The sequence below is a fragment of the Sturnira hondurensis genome, unplaced genomic scaffold, assembly GCF_014824575.4.
Source record: "Sturnira hondurensis isolate 20B ecotype Veracruz unplaced genomic scaffold, ASM1482457v3 Scaffold0024912, whole genome shotgun sequence".
Classification (NCBI taxonomy): Eukaryota; Metazoa; Chordata; class Mammalia; order Chiroptera; family Phyllostomidae; genus Sturnira; species Sturnira hondurensis.
The window spans coordinates 478,881-500,431 of NW_028097543.1; the positions used below are offsets into that span (position 1 = coordinate 478,881).

The window sequence follows — 21,551 nt, forward strand, 5'->3', positions numbered from 1 at the left end:
AAGAACCTGGCCGCATTCCTGCCCCCACAGTGTTCCTTCCTGTGACTTTGCCCTTTCCCCTGCCGGGGAGAAGCAGGCCTTGTAATACTTTGCACAGTTTCCTGTCCTTGCTTCCTGAGAACTCTAATCAGGCACACTTGTTCCCCAGTTGTGGGTTGATCCCAGCCATTGAGGCTCAGGAGTGGGGCTTGTTTGTAGTGGAAAAAATTTTGAATCCCTGCATTTTAGACACCGAACGTAATCTTTATGTTTCTTTGTTGTTGCTTTTTGTTTGATTTCATTTATTTTTATTTGTATCACTAATAATATTTATTGGACACTGAAGATGAGCAAGGCCTGGCCTAGGCACCTTATAGAAATGAATTCCACAATGCTTTCTTACACATATTATAGATGAAACAGAATCACTGATATCAGGTAAACATAAGGCATTCAAGAAAGAATTAAGTTTTTTGTTTGTAATTTTGAAAGTTCCCCACCTCGATCTTTCAAATCTGGCTGTAAGCAGAACAATAAAGTAAATGCAATTAAAACTATGCCACAAAGAATGTAATGAGGCATAGTTGGAGTGGAGGAGATTGGTAGGGCCAGGAGGAACATTTTATAGCCATCCTCAACCAGTTCCCAAGTTCAAGCCATCCTCATGTCTAGCCTGGATGATGGCTCAGCCTCCTAACTGGAAGCTTTCTTTCTTCTATTCTTGTCTCTTCATTCTATACACACAGGAAGGTTGAGTTTTTAAAACATAAAACATGTTTCGTCCTTGCCTAAAGCCCTATGAATGTGCACTTAGACTATGCAGCAAATACCATCCTTGTGTTGTTCTTTTGTGCTCTCCCAATGATCCTGCCACATGTGCCTTGGGAGAAGCTATTCCTTCATAATAGAAACACTCACCCTGATTATCTCATGGGACCTGCTACTTGTCACTGAGACCTCAGCTTTAACGTGCCATCTCAAAGTGGCCATTCCTGACCACCTTCTCCCATGCTTGCGTATTGATTATTTCTGTCATTACAGAATGTGAACACCAGGAGGGCAGCAGGCTTGCCTGTCCTGCCTCTGCCCCACCCCTGCCAGTTATCCTCAATACTTAAAATGGTTCCTGGCACGTAATAGGTGGCTGATAAATATTAATTTAAAATGATCAAGAAAATTCCACCAACTTTCCTCCTTTTCATGAGTATACATTGATTCTCCACTTGGTTTTGTGATTATTTATGGTGACTTTAAGTTTGGAAGTGGAAAAAGAACCAGATATGGATTCTTGAACAACTGCTTAAGCTTTTCTAAACTTCAGCTTTACTTAAGCCCTAGTTACCTCATGGATTGTGAGAATTAGATAATAAACAAAAGTGAAAGCTCTTATGAGCTGAAAAGCACTGTACTAGACTACAAGAGTGGAAAGATGATGAAAAGGAAGCCCAGAAAACAATTAAGTGATAGCAAGAGAATAGCAATTTGTCCATTGCACCAAGTTGTAAAACATAAATACTAAATAATAAGTAAATGCAATTTTTGTAACTAGGTAAAATACCAATACTCTTAGGAGGGGAAATAGATGTTGAGCAATGTTGGAAAACTTTTTTAAATGGAGTTTTTCTTTCTTTAAAAGTTTCTCTTCAATTTTTCTCTCCTATTTCTCAAATTGCTTGGCCTTGAGGATCTTAAATAAGTTCCTAGTACCCAGGTAAATATGTTTTTTAGTCCGTCCTTACAGTTTGCATTACATGAACAGCCTTCAAACATGTAAATAGTATTGTTTATAACATTTGTCTTCTATCTTTTTAACCTAGGATAGAATTTTCTGAAATTCTACTCAAATTATTTTAAATTTCAATAGTGACTACAGAATTGTACCATAATACAGAGGAAATGCTTTGACTTTTTTAGGCATTTGGGCCTTTTCATAGAGACAGCACAGTAGTTCCAGCACTATAAGCTCTGGAGTTAGGTGCTAGAGGCTGGAATTCTAACTCACACTTACTAATGTTGACTCTGATCAATTACTCGACTACTCAAAGCTCAGGTCCTGTATTTAAAACACAGGGCTAATAAAAATCTATCTCATAAAGGTTGTTGGGAGGATTAAATGAAAATTGTATATGTGAAACGCCTCACATAGTAAATGTTCAGAATTCTCTTCTTAGAATCTTGGATCATTCAAATGTATAATGTTTTCTCATAGACTTCCAGGAAGTCCAGGAAGCTCAGAGAGTCCCAAAGAAGTTGGACCCAAGGAGGAACACACCAAGGCACATCATCATTACATTAGCCAAGATGAAAATGAAGGAGAGAATTCTAGAAGCAGCAAGAGACAAGGGGACAGTCACCTACAAAGGAGTTCCCATCAGACTGTCAGCGGATTTCTCAAAAGAGACCTTACAGGCAAGAAGGGGCTGGAAAGAAGTATTCCAAGTCATGAAATCCAAAGACCTACAGCCAAGATTGGTCTATCCAGCAAAGCTTTCATTTAGAATGGAAGGACAGATAAAGTGCTTCTCAGATAAGGTCAAATTCAAGGAGTTTATCATCACCAAGCCCTTATTATGTGAAATGTTAAAGGGACTTATCTAAGAAAAAGAAGATAAAAACAGAAACAATGAAAGGACAGCAAACTCACAGTTATTAACAACCACACCTAAAACAAAAGCAAACTAAGGGGACAGCTAAAACAGGAGCAGAGCCACAGAAATGGAGATCACATGGAGGGTTAGCAACAGGGGAGTGGGAGGAGGAGAGAGGGGGAGAAGATACAGAGAATAAGTAGCATAGTCGGTGGGGAGAAAATAGACAGGGGGAGGGCAAGAGTAGTGTGGGAAATGTAGAAGCTAAAGAAATTATGACACATGGACATGAACTAAAGGGGGGAATGTGGGTGGGAGGGGGTATGCAGGGTGGAGGGGTATGGGGGGGAATGGGACAACTGTAATGGCATAATCGATAAAGTATATTAAAAATGTATAATGTTTTCTCAGATGCAGTCTACATTTATCATTTAGTAGTTTAAACATCTGACTTACTAGAGGCATGAAAAAAACAAAGGCACAACAAAATTTTCCTGCATAGTAATGTTAAAGTGTACTTAAAAGTTTTAAGGGACACTGTCCCATTTATGTGAAAAATCAGTTTTATCAAGAAATCTGAATTATATAAAGCTGAAAACCTGAAAAAGCACTATCACCAACTACCACTTATATGTTTAACCTACCATTATATTCCATTTGAGTCAGAATAATCTTTATTTCAAGTGTTATTTTCATTATATAAAAATGTAAAAATCCAGCAAAATGAGAAATATGGATATATTTTCCTAGGCTTTTACATCTGTTGATTTTTATTTGCAATCTCTTTTTTAATGCAGCTTACAACCTCACCTCTCATTTCCAGTGTCATTAGACAAGTGCTTAGCGGCAGAAATATCTGGAATAAATGCATCCAAACAAGAGGGCAAAGCTGTAAAAAGAAGTCACATTCCACACATACTATAAGGGTGGGGTAAGTGGGAAATAAAATAGAGTAAGATAGTGATTGGAAGCTTTTAGCTAAAGTTTTTTTAATGATCTTTGTCTTTTATTCCATGTTTAAGGATGTGCATGAACTCAAATAAATTGAAATTTCCCTTTTTGTCAACAGTTTTTGTATAGTTCATCTTCCTCATCCGCAAACTGATCTCCCATTGTTGTCAGCAGCTCAGATAATCTTAAATGGTGCCTGTTGCTTCTTCATCAAAGCAAGCAAAAACATTTCTGATTCTGTCTTCTGGAACTGCGCCATTTAAATTTTCACCAAACACCACGAAGAGAAAGGTAAACTTTATGAGCCCTAGGACCTCATTCCTCATTGCATTGAGGTATGCATCAAGCTGGATACTTTCCTAGAGAAGTAAGCATATAATGAAAATATTCTTTGTCTACAAAACCATTTCTATTCTGATCCATCATGTTGAAGGCCTCTCCGATCTCCTAAATCTGTGGCCAGTCCAACCTGGCAAATACCTTTCTTGGATATTGTGTGCTGCCGGCACTTCTTAGTGGTCTTTGTCTTTACCTTTTTGCTCAACATGGTGGCTGTTTAATTCTGGGAACCTGTCCTTCAGAAGTTCGAAGACGGAAAAAGACTACCACCACCAACAAAAATAAACTAAAAAAAAACCAAAAAACAAAAAAAGAAAAGGAGAACAGAAGTTGCACTTCATTTTGTCCAAACTCAGGCTCATTAAAGCAGAAATGAATATTGAGTCAGTCATCATAGAAGTTGTTTTATTCAACAGAGCCTGAGGCTAGACACCAGAACTAGAGCTGCCCTGATTTTTTTAAATTCCTATCAGTTGGATAAAAAATGAGATTGAGAAAATGGTGGTACTTGTTGATGTTGGGTAGTGGGTATACGAGTTTCTTATACTTTTCTTTAGAATTTGGTGTATGTTTGAAAATTTCCACAATAAAAACGTCCCTTAAATGATCTCTTCACTCAAAAGGGTTGTAACCCAATGAGTTTCTTTAAAATCATTAAAAGATCTTTAAAAAAATAAAGAAAAGGACTCCTTTTACTTTTTAAAAAATAACCTTAGGTGGAACCCTATTATGTAAAATAAATCATAGGCCAGCTGCTCTGGCTAAAGCTGAGAAGGGGCATGGTGACCAAAACCTTGCCTCTGGCCTTCCATCCACACCAACAGAGAGAGAGCTCTTGAGCTATTTTGTGGTCCTCTATGCTTGCTTGTTACTTGAAGAATGGTTCATGGACCAGCAGCATCAGTATCACCTGGGAGCTTATTAGTTTGAAGCCCCTACCCCAGACCTACTAAATTAGAACTTGCATTTTAACAAGGTGCCCCAATGATTCAAGTACACACTTGAGTTTGAGAAGCACAGCTCTGTGGTAGCTTGAGGCTCCAGAGACTGACATAAGTGAAATTCTTTATTTTACAAATGAACTAAAGGAGGTCCACAATCATGTGCACAAAGCACAGTATGTGGGAGAGTCAAGGTTGGTAGCCAGGTTGCCTGACTTTCATCCCAGGTATTTCTGTCCTCGTCTTGTTAATTTTATTCTGTGGTAGATCCTCCTGTAGTCCCAGTTAGTGGTCAGGTTCATGTTTTATTTCTTGGAGAAGCACTAGCCTTGTGCCTGGTGCCTATAACAGGGCTCCTGTCTCATGTCTTTGCATCTAAATCCATGATTTGTATTATCACCTAATATGAAATTCCGCTAGAACTGGCATCAAAACTTGCCTCACTACTCCCCACTCCTGGCACATCTCTCACTCCAATCCTTGCTAGAAATTGTGTTTTTTAAAAATATTTTATTTATTTATTTTTAGAGAGAGGGGAAGGGAAGGAGAAAGAGTGGGAAAGAAACATCAATGTGTGGTTGCCTCTCATGTGCCCCCTACTGGGGACCTGGCCTGCAACCCAGGCATGTGCCCTGACTAGGAATCAAACCGGGGACCCTTTGTTTCACAGGCCCATGCTCAATCCACTGAGCTACGCCAGCCAGGGCATAGAAACTGTTTTTGATGAGTCTGGAAGCTTAATGGGTAAAAAAGTCTAAGAAGGTAGGCATTTGACGTTGGAAAGTCCTCAGGCTGTTGGAGTTCAAAGCTGGGATTCAAGTGTATGACAAGAACTAGGATGAGCAACATGGGGACAGCTGTCCACTTCTGCTTCCTTGTTAGAGTACTATTTGGACATGTGTTCATTTATTGCCTTTGCTTCTGCTTCTGCTTCCATTGAGGCAGGGCAGCTGCCACCCATAACAAATATTTCTGCCTTGCTAATTCCAAAGACCATTTTAAAACATAATGGATATACTGTAATACTAGAATAAAAAGCTTTAGCTTCTTGGCTTCTAACCTCAGAACCACTCACATTGAGGCTGAGAATGCTCAATGTAGGTCTTGTTGTGGACCACATTGGCCTGGGTAAAAGAAGGAGTAGTGGTTCATGGTCATTGTGGTGTGTCCTGACCCAGGACTACAACAAAGGACTTCTCTGTAAAGTCCTGGAACCCTGTTGCCAGTAGTAGGCTGGCACTGTATATTTAATTTGATTCTCTATACCAGTGATTTTCAACCTTTTCCACCTCATGGCACACATAAACTAATTACTAAAATTCTGTAACACACCAAAAGATTATTATATTTTTTGCCTATCTCACAAAAAATAGGTATAATTTTGATTCATTCACACCAAACAACTATTATTGTATTGGATGTTGTCATTTTTTATTTGATGATCTAGGGAAAAAGAGGTCAGGTATTGTATGTTTTAAAAATAACTGCGAACTACCAATTGAAAATCACTGCTCCACACACATCTGAAACATAGCAGTCTACCAGCAGATTCAGAAGAGGAGGTAAGAAAACAAACCCCAGACCTTCTTCCCTCCTCCTGGACTTCAGTCTATCAAATATAAACATCTGAGTCATACTATCTTTGCCTTAGAACTATCAGAACCCACTGAGTAGACTAAGAAGCCTAGTACCAGAGTATATTTTACTCAGCACAAATTAGATATGGGTATGTGTTGCAGAAGAATGGGTATGTGTTACAGAAGAAGCAACTTACAATTTGAAATGACACTTTTTTGGACATGATTTGCTGGAGATGAATGATTAATGTTCAACAACTGAGCATTTCCAAAATTCAAGTCCATGAACATGTCCAATTGTGGAAAGCTGGCAAAATTTGAATGTTCTGGGGTTCTTTCTACACCTTTCCTGGCCAGAATGACACTGTCTCATATACAGTATCCATGAGTGCAAGATGTATTCTGCTGAGAAAGAAGGCAATAGTTCTTATGATTGTGAGATTAATTGGGATGGATTATCACTAACTACCTATGGCTGCTGATTAGTGAAAGAAGTCTTCATCTGTCCAGTGAGCTTTTAAGAATTTGAGATATTTCAGGGGTTATGGTTGGATTTCAGAACAAAAAGCAGAGTGCGACTGGGGATGTGGACTACTTAGAGTTGTTTATGTCCCTCAGTGTCTATGTCAGGTTCTTAGAATAGTGTGGAAATGGCTGCTAAAATCTCTATAGCCCCTGGGTGATGCTGAGGAACAGTGATCCCTTAACTTCAGTAATTTCTCTAGACCTCTGTAAATTATGTGAGGCCACTAATATTCAAGTGGGGGATAATAGGTGCTACTCTAAAAAATTTCTTTTCTTACCACCTAACGAATTTCCAACAACTACCAAGAATGAAAGACTTCTGCCCCAGACAGTGTGGCTCAGTTGGTTGGAGCATTGTCCTGTAACTGAAAGGCTGTGGGTTTGATCCCCAGTCAGGGCACATACCTAGGTTGTAGGTTCCATCCCTGGTCAAGATGCATATGATCTCTGGTCCAGGCGCAGATCCCATTCTGGGCATATATGGGAAGCAACCACTCGACAATGCTTCTCTCCACATGGACATTTCTCTTTCATCCTTCTTCTCTCTATATAAGCAATAAAAATTTTCCTTGAGTGAAGATAAAATATTTTTAAAGAATGAAAGACTTCTGGTTTCCATGGGTCCTTAAAAGATATTTCAGATACTCCATGAAATAAGGGGGGCTTTAGCCAGGAAAGGAGCATGCTAGGGATACAAAGGACAAGGGTCAGGAGTCTGAGAACAGATTATTTGGGTCCTCTGTTCTAGGGCTATGCCAGGCTGCAATTTTTTATCTGAGGCTCAGGGTCCTCTTCCGAGCTAAGTGGCTATTGACAGAATTCCTTTGTTTGTGGTTTTAGAACTTTCTTCCTGGCTCTCAGCTGGGGGTCCTTTTCAGCTGCCAGAGGAAGCCCACAGTTCCTTGCCAAGTGGCCCCTATATCTTAAAAATAAATACAAAAGGCTTAGATAGTAGTGGGAAGCCTAGAATGGTAGGGTGAAGACCTCCATAAAACTGATCTTCCATAAAAATTTAAAAAAAACACCAGCAGAAATTGTCATGTTTTAGAACTCTGGAAATTAACCAAAGACCTGCAACAATCTGCAGTAAAACTGCAGGTTTTTTATTCAGTAAAAATTGCTGAATCTCAATAAGAGCAACAGGGTTTATGGCTTTTTAACCTGGACTATTCTCATCCTCTTCTCCCTAGCTTGACTGGGGCCTTAAAATCCAGCAGCCTCACAATCATGGTGGCTATAAAAACCATCAACCTGAAAAATGAGCCACAATACAAAAAAAGCCTAAATGCTAACAGCTCAAATGTCCTTTCATTAATAGTGTTGACCCCAAGAATGAATGTACCTGTTGAGAAAAGGTTCCTGGTGACCAACTGGGCTCAAATTTATCAACAGAGCCTAGAATCCATTGCTAAATAGGGGCTTCTAACACAAGACATGCTTTAAGGTGAAGCCTGCACTGAACTGCCTACCTCCCAAACTGAACTGTCTGCCTGCACTGTGCTTTTGCAGCCTGAGCCAACCCTTATAAAGGAATTCCTGGAATTGTATTTCAACCAACAAGACTGAGACTTCCCCCATCTAATTGGAGCTGCACAGCTATTTCCTCATTAGCAACCTCACTGACTAATCAGAGTGGCTCCATTCCTACCAATCAGAACAGTGCTTTTTTGGACCAATTAAACTATGAGGATTTGGAGTCCTCATTTGCATGAGGACAGACCAATCAGGAATATAGAAGGTACTTCCTTCTATATAAGCCAGCTCTCCTCTGGTTGGAGAGTGCACTTTACCTTTCTACCTAAGACTGAACACCATGTTTCCTAGAAGGGGCCTTGCCAGAGAGCCATGTCACAGCCATGCTGTTCCACATCCCTGCTGTATCATAACTGAGCTGTTTGCACAGAATAAAGGTTTTTTTTTGCCACACCCAAAATTGTTGATTCCTGCTGGCATTAAATTGGCACTGAGGCCATCAGTTGACAATAGTGATTATCTCTGAGTAGAGAGTGAGATTTGAGAGATGTTTGCTTTTATTTTTGTAGCGCTTTTGTACAATTAAATTGTTACAGTATTACTTTAAAAATAAGACAATAAAGATAAAACAAAGGGAGATACGTACTTCTAAGTATCATTAGTCCAAAACTCTGGTAGAGGCAGTGTTCAGCAGCCCTAGATTAGAAGGCAGAAATAAGGCAGATGTAGTTGTATTGATCCAGAATTGAGGCTCTTCTGGGGAAGTGGAATGGAAATATAACAGGGTAGGGAGTCATTGAATGATGTCTGGTCTGCTCTGGATTTGAAAGGAAGAAAGACAGAAAGGGAGTAACTGACTAGGAAAACATGGAAGAATTTGGGGACTGAAATCTGATGAGATTAAAAAACCAAACCAAAACAACAATAACAAACAGGTAAGTTATGTGTTAGTGTTCCCTCTAAATAATATGTTAAAGTTTAATTTATTGTATTTTCCCATTACCATTTATAAATATGTTAAAGTTTTAATCTTTAATAACTCAGAATGTGACCTTATTTGGAATAGGATCTTCACACAGGTAATCCAGTTAAAATAAGGTTATTAGTATGGGCTGTAATCCAATATGACTTTATATGTCCTTATAAAATGGAGAAATTTGGACACAGAGACAGACACATATAGAGGGAAAACAATAAGAAAACACAGGAAGAGTGCCATATGATGATAAAGGATTGGAGTGGTGTATCTACAATCCAAGGAACCCCAGAAATTGCTGGCAACCCACCAGAAGTTAGTAAGAGGTAAAGAAGGAATCCTTCAGAGACTTCCACCAAGATGGAGGCATAGGTAGAAACACTGTGCCTTCTCCCACAACCAAGTTTAAAGACAACAAAGTTTTAGTAAACAAAAACACAGCCAAAACACAGAAATTTGAACTATACAGAAGTCCGACAACAATGAACCATTCAACCAGACCCGTAAGAGGGGTGGAGCCAGCAGTGGAGTGGGGTCTCGCAGGAAAGATCGTTCGGTTAGACCAACCAAGGAGCAGAGGCGGAGGCGGTTGGTGGATCGAAGGCGTGGGGTGGTGACAGACAGACCCAGTGAGGGCGCAGGGCAGCTTGCTGACTGCAACCACACACATTTGCACGCAGATAAACCAAGCGAAGGAGTGAACAGTGAGACAGACCACTCAGGCTAGGGCCCCAGCGATGGGAATTAGAGCCTGAAAGCACCAACTGGAAAGACTTTCTCGGGGTCGAGGGGCCAGAAGAGGCTCCCAGGCTCACAGAGAGTTTGTTGGAGAGACCCGCAGGGTCCTGGAGAGTACATGGGCCCACACACCTGGGAAGCAGCACCAGAGGGACCCAATTTGCTCGTGGGAAGCCGCAGAGGGGACAGAAACCTGAGAGAGAGCAGAGCAAAGCAAAGCGCCATTTTTTCCCTTCTCTGACCCTGCCCCCACATAAAGCGTCACAACCCAGCGATCTGGGTCATCCCACCCTGATGAACACCTAAGGCTCCACGCCTCATACGTAACAGGTGCAAACAGACCAAACATTATGACTCAAGAACAGCTCAAAGCTCCAGAGTTTATAATTCTAAGTGACCAAGAAATAGTCAACCTTTCAGATGCACAGTTCAAAACACTGGTGATCAGGATGCTCACAGAATTGGTTGATTTTAGCCACAAATTAGAGGAACATATGAAGGCTAAACTGATTGAAATGAAGGGAAATGCACAGGAAACCAATAGTAATGGAAAGGAAACTGGGACTCAAATCAAGGGAGTGGACCAGAAGGAAGAAAGAAACAACCAAACAGAAAAGAAGGAAGAAACAAGAATTGAAAAAAATTAGGAGAGGCTTAAGAACTTCCAGGACATCTTTAAATGTTCCAACATCCGAATTATAGGGGTACCAGAAGGGGAAGAGGAACAGCCACAAGTGGAAAACTTATTTGAACAAATAAAAAAGGAGAACTTCCCCAGTCTGGCAAAGGAAATGCACTTCCAGGAAATCCAGGAAGCTCAGAGAGTCCCAAAGAAGTTGGACCCAAGAAGGAACACACCAAGGCACATCATAATTACATTAGCCAAGACTAAAATGAAGGAGAGAATCCTAGAAGCAGCAAGAGATAAGGGGACAGTCACCTACAAAGGAGTTCTCATCAGACTGTCAGCGGATTTCTCAAAAGAGACCTTACAGGCAAGAAGGGGCTGGAAAGAAGTATTCCAAGTCATGAAATCCAAACAACCTACAACCAAGATTGCTCTATCCAGCAAAGTTTTCATTTAGAATAGAAGGGCAGATAAAGTGCTTCTGAGATAAGATCAAATTCAAGGAGTTCATTATCACCAAGCCCTTATTATGTGAAATGTTAAAGGGACTTGTCTAAGAAAAAGAAGATGAAAAATATGAACAGTGAAAGGACAGCAAACTCACAGTTATTAACAACCACACCTAAAACAAAAACAAACTAAGAGGACAGCTAGATCAGGAGCGGAACCATAGAAATGGAGATCACATGGGGGGGTTAGCAACAGGGGAGTGGGAGGAGGAGAAGGGGGGAGAAGGTACAGAGAATAAGTAGCATAGACGGTGGGTAGAAAATAGACGGGGGGGCAAGAATACTATGGGAAATACAGAATCTAAAGAACTTGTGGCACATGGATATAAGCGAAAGGGAAGAAATGGTGGGGGAGGGGTGTGCAGGGTGGAGGGGAATGAAGGGGGGGACAGAACAACTGTAATGGCATAATCAATAAAATATATATTTTTTTAAAAAGAAGGAATCCTTCAGAGTTTTCAGAGGGAGCATGACCCTATGAACACTTTAATTTCAGACTTCTAGCCTCTAGTCTGTTAAAAACATTTGTGTTGTTTTAAACCACCTTGTTTGTGGTACTTGTTTCAGTAGACCTAGGAAACTAATACTACGTATACGGAGAGTAAGGCACTCAAAAAACCCTGAAGGGTAAGGATTAATTAGTGAGTAGATTCAAACTGCATCCATGCCCTTGAAGCTGTTCAGAAATCTTGAGGGAGTGTACAAAATAATCAGTTCCCCCAGAATTTCTGGAAAAAAAAACAGATTTTAGAGGGTGATACCAAGTAACTAAGGGGCTTCATTGGAGCCACTGGACTCTTCCTTATCCCATCCTAAATCTTAGTGGTGGTCCTAGGGAACCCAGAGGAAACCAGAGGTTCAGAATGTAGAACTTCCCCAAGGTGATTGTTTGAGGTGAAGGAGCCCTGTATTGCTTTTATCAAACATTGCTACAAAGCCATTTTGTGTGAAACTGTAACGGCAAGCAGACTTGCAGTTCACCAGAGGGTGACTTCCCTTCTCCGTCACTAGGCAACAAATCAGGATGTATCCATCTGTAGCCAATTACATGCTCTCCAGAAAAAAGACAGTTTCTTTAGGAAGCAAACCTACAAGTACTATGCAATACCACACTCACAGAAGAAATCCTCTACTTTGCTAAACACACTTACACCTTTTGGAATTTCTTTAAAACAAAGGTAAAAACTTCATACTATACATGGAATTATAAGTTATATTTAAGATACCCATTATTATATGTGAGTGTCTGGGTTTTTTTCATAAATAGTACTAGGGTGGCAGGTTACCCATTTCATTGACCTACTTTCAGTCTAAATAGAAAGTGTCAACTAAAACCCACCTCATGTCAGTTGCAGAGATCTTTAAAAAACAATGCATTAAGGAAAAGTATTACTTCAGGGTTCTTCATAATCAACAACAGATGTCTACTGGACATCAACTTCAAAGATGAGTAGGACCCAGTTCCTGCCCTCAGTAATATACTACAACCTAGTTGGGGAGACAGTACATAGACAGTAAATAGAAAGATAGTAATGAAACGTAGTACAGAGATTATCTCATTTAATGATCACAACAATCCTATGAGGGAGGTACTGTTATTGTGGTCATTTTACAGATGAGGAAATCAAGGTACAGAGAGGTTAAATAAATTGTCTAAGAAAAGATAACTACCAAATACTATCTCCAAACTTGAGTCCAAGTAATCTGTTTTCAGAGTTCACATTTTTAAGAATACACTAGAGTAAAAATGAGTAACTCTTTGAAGAGTAGCCTCTCAGGTATTGTAGGTCTTGAACTAGGGCAAGAGGATAGACAACTAAGGAAGAAAAACCTTTTGAACATAATTTCACAATCAGGTCCACAATAGCGTTATAATATGGATAGCTTTATAATAACCTAGGTTATTATAGATGGTCAGCCAATACCAATCAATTATTATAAAAACCCTTAGATATAGGTGAGCATGATAAAGGCTATAGGTCATCCATACCTCAGTGAAGAATCATCTACTCTCTGGTTTCTTGCATTAAGCACTTTCATCATCATCCTCTGACTCCACTGTGATGGTCTGTCACCTGGACAGTGGAAAAAATTTTATGACTAAAAAGGGACATACAGCCTTACATTTGCATTTAAAGAACAATAGTTATTATGTATTGGGCACTATCATATACCAGCATGTTTGTATCTATTACCTCAATCTTTATTAACAAACTATGAAATTAGTAGTATTATTATCTTATTCAACATCTGAGGAAACTGTAGTGTAGAGAGGTTAAAGTCTATGCAGCTAGCGAGTGGTGACTGGGACCAGGTCTGACTGACTATAGTCTATTCTTTGAAATGCCTCACCCTAATGAGTTCCATATAATATCGAATGAGAAAATTATGTCTACATGCCAACTGACTGTATTATTTTATATTCCTATTCACGTTTATATGTTTTTTCTGGACACATTAGCTTATTTTTTTAAGAACTAGGAATTCTTTATTTTTAAAGATTTTATTTAATTTTAGAGGAGATGGGAAGGAGAGAGGGGGAGAAACATCAATGTGTGGTTGTTCCTTGTGTGCCCCCTACTGGGGACCTGGCCCACAACCCAGGCATGTGCCCTAACTGGAAATCAAACTGGTTCATAGGCCCATGCTCAATCCACTGAGCTATACCAGACGGGGCTCAAATTAGCTTACTTTGAGTGTCATTGCTATAAGATTGTCGCTAATTTATGCAAAGAAACTAGCATTTCCCCTCTTTTTATATTGGGTGGCAAACTTCTCTAATTTGGGCTAACTCATTTAATTCATTCACTCTTCATCTCTAAGAGTGCACATATTTATATGTATGCGTGTTTGTGCATGTGCACATGCATGTGTGTTAAGCAACAATTCAGTTCAGGATATCTGTCAAATGAAGGACCTTATCTATAACAACCTTTATTTCTAGATGCTATTGCTGTGAGACCACTAACACAGACCCACACATGGATTATGTCAAGTCAGAAGAATCATCCCTATCTTAAGGTCAAATGGGCAGGTGACTTTGGGAGCCCCATCTTGCTGGAACTCATGTAAAGAGAGTACTGGGAGAGGGAATAAATACCTGATATAGAAAAATAAAAATCACCTGGGGTTTGTAAAGGAAGACTGTAAAGTGATCAGAGACTGGCTTCCCTAGCAGCCACTCTTCTGTAGCCACCCTCAATCATCCTGATATCTGACTTATTTTCCCTTTAAGATGATCTTGATGTGCATTTTAACTTGATTTGATCTGGATTTAAAAAACAGACTGCAATGATCAGAGAAGGCAGTATGAGGTGATTTTTCCAGGCTCCTGTTAATGATGACAAAATGTTCTATTACTATCTATTCTTCTCTAGTCCCACCATCTCAAACCTAGCCTGGGCTCTCATTTTCTCTTGCCTGAATGATTACTAGCTGGGTGGGATAACCCCAGTAACTCCCTCATTCAATCCATCCCACTTACCAATACCAGAGTAATGTTCATTAAACATCACACATGACACTCTCTCCCCAGTGCTAAATTTTCCAATGGCTTCCCTGATTTCCAGTTGGAAAAAATCAAAATTTACCAATTAGCCTATTAAGACCTTCTCCTATCACACCTCATCCCAGTCTCCAACCATTCTTATATGACAGTTTCTTACATGCCACTTCTACTTTGGTCAGGCCCATTCCATTGGTGCCCCAATAACCCAGCAAGCTTATTCATTCACATATTGCCATATTCAATGTTTCATTCAAAAACATTGTAAGTCTACTCTGTACCAGGATCTTGATGAGGTACTAGACTCCAAAGACAAACAAGACAGTCCCTAGCCATCTGGTGGAGGTGGCAGTATTATTACAGCATGATAAGTGAAGGAGGCCTAGGGAGCTATGGGAACCCACAGGAGAGGCACATGACTCAGACTTGGGAGAGCAGGGAAGGATTCAAGAAATAATGTCATAATCCTTACACATGAAGGTTGAGTAAGAGCTAGCAAAACAAGGAACTGGAGAGGGGAAGTGACATTCCCAGTAGAAAGAGCAGGAATCAAATTAGACCACAGAGACAGTCAGAGTTGCAATATGTTTCAGACATTTTTGCATTGTATCTGCACCTAGCACTCTCAGGTACATAAGAAGTACTCAGGAACTGATTCTCAATTGACCATTCTACCTCTTTACCTTCTAGGCTATTTAACAGATTCCTTTTGGCCAAGTGATGCTATATTAATTACTCTGTGTTAACAAGCAATGCAAAAATCTCAGTGGATGACTGCAACAAAATTTAATTTCTTACTCTTACAAACTCCATTGTAAATGCAGGTGAAAATCTAAGGCAGCTTTCATTCATGTGATGACTCAGTGATACCTGCTAGTCTGATTTTGTGGCATGTACATATCTACATATGTTTCCACAATCACAGTGGGAGGAGGAAGAGAAAGTGAAGAGTCTCACACTGGAAATAAAATGCCCCAGTCATGAAATGTGTCACTTCATCTCACTATTAATTGGCTAGAATGAATCACATGCCCCGCTCCAACAGCACAGGGGCATGGGGTAGTGGAATCCTCCAACATGCTCAGGAGAAAAGAACCTATTAGACTAGCACCAGAAAGGCAAGCACCTTTAATAATATCTGCTTTACTTAAGCAGATATTCCTTCTGATTACTATGTGCTAAGTTGGTCTGTTGGTTATTGTGTTCAGAGAACAAACTACTTAAATGTTTGGGCTGAGATGGTTTTGTTATGGTTGTTGTTTTTCCTCACTAGAAATTATGCCATCATCTGTTCTTGGGTTTGAGCCAACAATGCTAAGTTTTCTGGCAAAGTGATTATATTACTTGGGCCATGGTATTGGTGATACTTTTGTCACCATTTGGAAAATATGATTTGTCAAGGTGTGAGTGAAACAAGACAAACAGCCAAGTGCAGACCAAGGACAAACCCACTATATTCTCTAGGTCTTTGTTACCTGATAAAGATTTTATTCATCTGTGTTTTTGATGGGTGATTTATCTATTTATTTGGATCAGGCTAGAGTGCACTGTAAATCACACCTATTACCCATTTTTATCTATATTTCCTATATACAAACTCTACAAGGTAATGTATATGAGACAAATGTAGTAGTGTGTGTTCCTAGAGTGGACATCTAATATACCAGATCCTGAAAAATGGTTCTCATAATTTTTGAAGGTATTTGCAGGCCAGTTAATAATACTTCCTAATTCATCCTAAATATGGATGTTAAACATATATTGATAATTGGAACAATTATAGTAGGAAAGGTTTAAAAATTTGATGGTACTAAAGAGGATGTGAACAAGCCAGCACACTCTTAATGAAAGTGAAAATTGGTATAACATTATCAGAGATAGATGTCAAAGATATTTTTGGATACCCAATATGGTGTCAGAGTAGGTGGAAGCTACATTAATCTCCTCCCAGGACCAAACTGGAATTACAAATAAATTATAGAAAAATCATCCTGAATAACCAACTGAACACTAGCTAGAGAGAAGCCTTATAACCAAGTACTTGTGGAAGAAACCACTTCACTACAATGAGACTGGTAGGAAGTGCATCAGTGCAAGAGGGCTGGCTGGACTCCCACAGACAGCAACTGAAGTTCCAGAGGGATATTTCAGCAGCTGGGGGGTTCCCCCTGAAAAGAGTGGAGTCTAAACCCCAAGCTGGGCTCCCCAGCCTAGAACACCTGAACTGGGGAAGGAACCCAAAATACATCTGGCTGTGAAAAGCAGTGGTGTTTCTGTCTTCCCAGGGAGAGATGGCTAGAGATGCAGAGAGCCTCTCAAAGGGCCAACACATAAAGTTTCATTTGCAGCCACTTACCCTGAGCTCCAGTGGAGGGTGGCTAAAGTGGACTGGAGACATGTGAGGAGTCTGGGGTTGGTGGCTCTAGGGAGAGAGCTGAAGGGTCAGCTGCCAGGATCCCTGTGCTGGGTCATTCCCCATACTGCAGAAGCCATCCTTCTCAGGCAGAGCACTCCCCTCCATGTGACACCAGCCTGGGGGAAGCAATAGCCTCACCCTCAGGAATCCCTCTCATCCCACCCTGTGGAGCTTAGGACCAGATGCTGAGGAGTACAGCTGAAGGCATTTTTTTTTTCTGTGATTAAGCCTAATAGGCAGCCTGGAGGCAGAGGCAGATCTCTGGGAGATTCGAGACTTTAGCTGACACTCCAGCAGGCCAAGTGCCAGTATAAGGCAGCCTTGGTGGGCAGGCTGGTTCTTTTTACACACACTCAAGCTTATCAGAGGGAGCCACAAGCTGTGGTTCGCTGATAACTCCAAACAGGTAGCCCAAGGCCAATCATAGGTGGCATCTGACATAGGTTTGCACCAGAGTCTTTGCAGACCTACCTAATACACAGAAACAAACACAAAGAAGCAGCCAAAATGAGAAGGCAAATATACAGGCCCCAAATGGAAGAACAAGAGAATTCTCCAGAACTAAATGAAATGGAGACAAGTGATTTATCAGATATAGAATTTAGAGTAATGATTATAAGGATGTTCAACAGCATGAAAAAATAAATAGAAACCATTAAAAGAACCAGTCAAGCCCTGGCTGGTGTAGTTCAGTGGATTGAGTGCCAGGCTGTGAACCGAAGGGTTGCTGGTTGAATTACCAGTTGGGGCACATGCCTTCGTTACAAGTCAGGTCCCCAGTAGGGGGCATGAGAGAGGCAACCATACATTGATCTTTCTCTCTCTCTCTCTCCCTCCTTTCCCCTCTCTCTAAAAATAAATAAATAAAATATTTTTTTAAAAAGAACCAGTCAGCCCTGGCTGGTGTAGCTCAGTGGATTGAGCACAGGCCTTCGAACCAGAGGATCGTGGTTTGATTCCCAGTCAGGGCACATGCCTGGGTTGCAGGCCGGTTCCCTGCAGGCCAACTCCCAGCAGGGGACACACGAAAGGCAACCATATATTGATGTTTCTCTCCCTCTCTTCTTCCCCTCTAAAGATAAATAAATAAATAAATAAATAAAATCTTTAAAAAACTTTTAAAAAAGAACCAGTCAAAAATAAAAAATGTAATATCTGAAATAAATAATACACTGGAAGGAAAGATATCTTTTAATACATATTAAAATATAACTTCTCAGACCCTATAATCTAATATTTGCTTTGCTAAAAATTTATCTTATGGAAATGTCACTTTAGCCTTGACCAGTGTTGCTCGGTGGGTTAGGTGCCATTCCACAACGTGAAAGGTTGCCAGTTTGATTCCTGGTCAGGGCACTTGTTTGGGTTTCAAGTTCAGTCCCTGGTTGGGGCACACATGAGAAGCAACTGATCAATGTTTCTCTCTCACATCAATGTTGCTCTCTCTCTTTTTCTCCCTCCCTTCCTCTCTCTCTCTAAAAAAGTCTTTTTTTTAAATGTCACTTTATATGTTTAAAGATTTATATGCAGGATGTTTATTGCAGCATTGCTCATAATAGAAAAATGTGTGTTTATAGAGGAAGTGAAAGTATACACAATGGTACATTATTTTTAAAAATTAGATGGATCTGCATGTACTGATATGGAAAAATTCCCATGCTGTATACTCAATGAAGAAAGGAAGTTCAAAAATAGCATGAATGGTTTGCTTAAAAATTGTTTTGTCTTAATAAATGCTATTATACATACAAGGAAAAATGTGTGCAGGAATAGATACCAACTTAACAGTAGTTATGTCTGTAACACTGGAACTATGGGGCACTTTCACTTTCTATAAAACCTGTATAATGTTAGAAAGTTTTGTGATCAGGAAATTATGTTACATTTTTTCTAATTTAAAAAACAATTTAGACCATTCTTCAATGAAAACTTATAATAAATTTTTTAATGAAACCTGACTTCTGAGAAAATTTTGGTTTACTCTACAACTCAGGGAATAGATTTGACAGCTCTTAACTTGACCAGTCAAGTGTAACAGAATGGAGCTTAGCAAAAGGCTCTGAGCAATTAAAGCTGCAGAATAATTACCGGTCATCAGAGCCTCTGATGGAACCCAGGCCTTTGCATTGTAGTCTTTGATCTGCTCTCAGGGCCTAATGACCCAAGTGTTTAGCACTTTGGGGATGAGAGCACAGTTCTCATCAGACCATACTCTAAAACTTCCCATGGCTGCCAGTTTTCTACAGAATAAATCTAAATCACTTAGGATGGCCTTTAAGGCCTTATGCTATTTCCCACCCTAAATCCCAACCTAGTCAAAAGTCTTACACAGCATAACGTCTAAGATATTTAACCAGATCTAAGGTTAAGTTTTCTACCTCATCTCCATTTCACCAAACGCTAACCTACTTGTTTTTCAAAGCCAAGTTCACTTGTCCTTTTTCCATATCCCACCCTTCCCAGATCCCTATCAGAAAGCATTAAACTGTCTTTCTCCTAAATTCCTGCATGGCCATGTTTATACTGCTTTCATGGCACTTATACTTTCTTACAAATGATATCTCTAATATAATATCAGCCCTGTGAAAGTATTAACTCCTCCATAGTGCACAGAAACTTGCTTGGACATGCCAGGCTGATAGTGGATATTTATGGAATTGAATGAGTAAAGAATGAATGAATTCCCTTTCAACAAGAGCCCTGCCAATTTGCACATGTTGCCAGTCAGTGGCAGTAGTCTCCTTTGGCTCTTCTCTTCAGCATACTGCTGCTCCTCAGAGCCCCAAGTTTTTCTGTAAATGGAGAACAATTTCCAGTTTAAGATAGTTTGGCAGAGTTCAAAGTGCTAAAGTCAAAGTCTGGTACCCTGGCCTTGTAGCCTCAGATCTTCCACTAACTAGATACATGATTTTCAAGCCAGTTTCATCACTTTCTGGATTAGTTTCTATATCTTCACAATGAAAGAGCTGCTAGGATGATTTCCAGAGTCTGATACTGTATGGTTTTCATACTCCGCAAACTCAAGTTAAGTAGAATTATGACATCCTTGGATAGTTTCCACCATCATTTCCCATATATTCTAGAATGTACTTATGATAACAATATGGACAGAGGCATTTCATAAAAATCCTCTCCAAATGCTCTTTCCTTGTTTGGATATAATGGGACACACCAGGGCCCAGCCATCTCAACTCTCTGACTGGTATTAACTTTCAGGAGGAAACTGGGTAATGATCCTTAGAAGAGGGAGGGGGCAGGAGGATAAGGGGAGGAAACTCAGTTTCAAAACATGGAGTCAGCCAAATCCTCTAATAGTGAGAAAAAACTACTGTATTTATTTTGCAACATTTGTGGGGTGTTTTTTTTGTTAGAAGTCTGTTTAAAAAGTTGTATTCTGGGAAAAAGGAGCAGTTATCTTTCAACGTTACTATTATAATTAAACTATTTAATTTATTTTAAAAAACAGTTTGATATCAATAAAATACTTTCCTTGCCTTGGCTGGTATGGCTCAGTGGGTTGGGCATCAATCCACAACATGAAAGACTGCTGGTTCAATTCCAGGTCAGGGCACATGCTGGGTTTGTGGACCAGGTTCCCAGTTGGGAGCATAGGAGAGGCAACCAATTGATGTTTCTCTCACATATGGCACATCTATGTTTCTCTCTGTCTCTTTCTCCCTCCCTTCCCCTCTCTCTAAAAATAAATAAATAAAATCTTTCTAAAAAACCATACTGTCCCTGCCTTCCCAGTTTGGGAGTAGAGAGGAGGCCAATGTAAGTGCAGATATGCATAAGGAGAAGAGAAATTCTTATTGTCAGGGTCAGATTTTAAAGGCAAGAAAGAACAAAGGACTGCCAATTTACTTAGAAAAAGATGTACATAACCAGAGTTTTATATTTGGTTAACAGATTTAATGGGCATTGCATTTAAAGTTTTGGTACTTACAAAGTTCCAATAAGGGGCCATATTCTTTTGATAAAAAAGTTGAACTTGGAGAAGTCTAATTCTAGCTCCAAGGGAAAATATTCACCCTTTCCCCATTATATCATTGCAGAGGGTGAAAATTATAAGAACAATGATGAAATTGGAAGAAGAATTTCCTCTGAGAGAAAACTGACAGGTTGGAAAAAATGTTTCCTAGTTACAAAGAACGACTACTTTAACTTTAGCTGAACTAATGATATTAGTGTATGTAAAGAAATAGTATTTACAGAAGACAGCAGGAGAGGTGGGGGGAGGGAGGAGAAGGGGAGATACACAATTACCACACACTCACACACAAACTTGAAATAAAAAGTTCACAAACAATGTCTTATAATCAGATCCAGCTTCTTAAGAATGTGACTTGTATGGTAGCACAGGGCTCTATGTCTGGGCTCCTCACTGTATTGAAATTCTTAAGAAT

General features: G+C 39.8%; 1 pseudogene; it reads right to left on the minus strand.

Moving 5' to 3' along the window:
• Positions 1 to 3,556: 3,556 nt before the first annotated feature.
• Positions 3,557 to 4,065, minus strand: LOC118982100 (myosin regulatory light chain 12B-like; annotated as a pseudogene).
• Positions 4,066 to 21,551: the final 17,486 nt, after the last annotated feature.